This window comes from Rattus norvegicus, chromosome 9 (genome assembly GCF_036323735.1).
Source record: "Rattus norvegicus strain BN/NHsdMcwi chromosome 9, GRCr8, whole genome shotgun sequence".
Taxonomy (NCBI): Eukaryota; Metazoa; Chordata; class Mammalia; order Rodentia; family Muridae; genus Rattus; species Rattus norvegicus.
This window is the reverse complement of record NC_086027.1, coordinates 106,750,223-106,752,442: the sequence shown is the minus strand read 5'-3', so window position 1 is coordinate 106,752,442 and position 2,220 is coordinate 106,750,223. Positions and strand designations below refer to the sequence as shown.

The 2,220-nt window shown below is 38.5% G+C and overlaps 1 non-coding gene across 1 annotated transcript; it reads left to right on the top strand.

The window, feature by feature from the left end:
- Nucleotides 1-697: 697 nt before the first annotated feature.
- On the top strand, nt 698-804 carry LOC120094979 (U6 spliceosomal RNA). Its single transcript, XR_005489645.1, has one exon. It is a non-coding gene; the product is annotated as a U6 spliceosomal RNA (small nuclear RNA).
- Nucleotides 805-2,220: the final 1,416 nt, after the last annotated feature.

The following is a 2,220-nucleotide window of genomic DNA, read 5'->3' as shown; positions in this document are numbered from 1 at the left end:
TCAAGATTAAGTTTAAGTAAACAGGAAACAATGACAGCCACAACTAAGGTTTAACATGTTGTTCAGGACAAAATTGTAAAGCAAAACGTTGACTGTGAAAAGCATAAATTAGCATGATTAGGAAGTGTTTCCTGAAAACAAGCGTGCTCATTTCTACCACATCTGTAGAATACATTGGAAGAAATGTGATATTTTCACAGCTTTTTTGGAAAACTGCAGAAGACAGGGATAGCAATGCTTTCTTTTCCTTAAGCATTATTAATTTTGGTTCTCGGAAGAGACTGCTGGGTTTACATCTCATTAACTGATTCACAGAGAATCATTAGGGCTGGAGGCCTAATAGAAGCTTCCCTGTTTCACAATACTTATTAAAGCAATCCCCACATCTTTAATGTAGTGTAACTTCCAATTAATTTTTTAAGGTCAGCCTGTCACATTGGAATCAACACTGCTATTGTCAATACTACCAGTTTGGAAATAGTATTGTTAACTACTCTCATGTTCAATAGTAGGCAATGGACCCTGGTTCTTGCTCCAAACATCTTAGAAAATGTGTTTTGAGATACAAAACAGATTAATAACTGTAGAATATATATTTTATCATATAATTTCTACATATTAGTACATATGATTCCAAGTATAACTCAACTCACATTCGTTATTTATTCTAAACTATGCATTTAAAATTTGAAGATTCATGCTTGCTTCAGCAGCATATATGCTAAAATTGGAACAATACAGAGAAGATTAGCATGGCCCCTGTGCAAGGCTAACATGCAAATACTTGAAGTCTTCTATATTTTTCGGGAAGTCTTGTGGAAGAATTGGGAGAAGGATTGAAGAACACAGGAAATAGTAACTCAACAAGAAAATCCAAGACCAACAGAGTCACCTCACCTGGACCCATGGTGACTCACAAGGGACTGAACCACCAACTAAACTACATGCAAGGGCTGGACCTGGATTCTCCCTCTCCTCCCCAAATAATGTTGCTGATATGGAGGTTGGTCTTCATGTGGCTCCCTCCAACAACTGGAGAAGGGGCTATCTAGGCTTTGTTGCCTCCCTGTGGATTCTGTTCCCCTAACTGTACTACCTTTACTGACCTCATCGGAGAAGATATGCCTAGTCCTGCAATGACTTAAGGAACCTGGTGGGTTAGTACCCACTTGGGGTACCCAGGGGGTGATCCTCCCATTTCTAAGAGATGAAGGGGAGTGGTGGTGGGGAAAGAGGCAGTGTGAAGGGCAACTGAGATGAGAAGAAAGGCTGTGATAGGGATATGGAATGAATAAATAAATAAAGTAGTGACAAAATAAAATAAAATTCAAAGAAGCTGTTGGGACTCTTCATGGAACCATGAAAAGGAACAAACTATGCTCCTTCCTGGGAATTCTCTCATTCCTCCTTCTAACCTATCCCAATGGGTTTGTGTCAACCCCTAGATACCTAGAAATACCATTATACCGGGTAATCACTAATGGCTACAAAGTGCTGGAACTCAGGTGATTTGCATTATCCTTCCAGTCCTCCATTTTGATTTCCCCTTTCCTATCTTCAGTCCTATAACAACTTTCTTGAGGGACCCTTCCTTCTACCTCAGCTCAATTCACTGGAAATTCCAACACTTGCTTTAGATCCAGGAATCTTCTAACCGTTTCAACCATGTTTCTGCAGATTAGTCATTGTCTTATTGCAACATTCTCTTAAGAAATCCTTCTCCCAAACTTCAGGTCCCTGAGGATAATGCCTCTTGAAATGGTCAAGATCCCCTTTGTTCCTTCCTGCTTCTTATCACATCCTGTTCTCCTAGCTCTTCTTTATTCCTTTCTACCACTCATTAATGTGCAAATACACTCTCTAGAAGGAAACACACACTTTCCAACAATCCAGAGGGGAGGACAACAGAAAAAAAAAATAGAGTACCAACACAAAAAGATAAAAACAAACAACACAGAGAACCATATCAATCATTTAAATCCTAGGAACCAGCACAGAAACCACTCATTGTCTATGCCTCCACCAGAACACAATAACCCTAATACAGTAAAGAGTGAATGAATAAGTAAGTTTGTGAAAACACAAACAAATGATGGAATGAAATACAGGAAAACAGTTCAAGATATGGAAGTAGATTTTAAAAAATAAGTAGAAAAAACTGAAATGAAACTGAAAGTGAAAAATTAGCAAGTCAAACGAAATCCTCAGAAGTAAGTTACA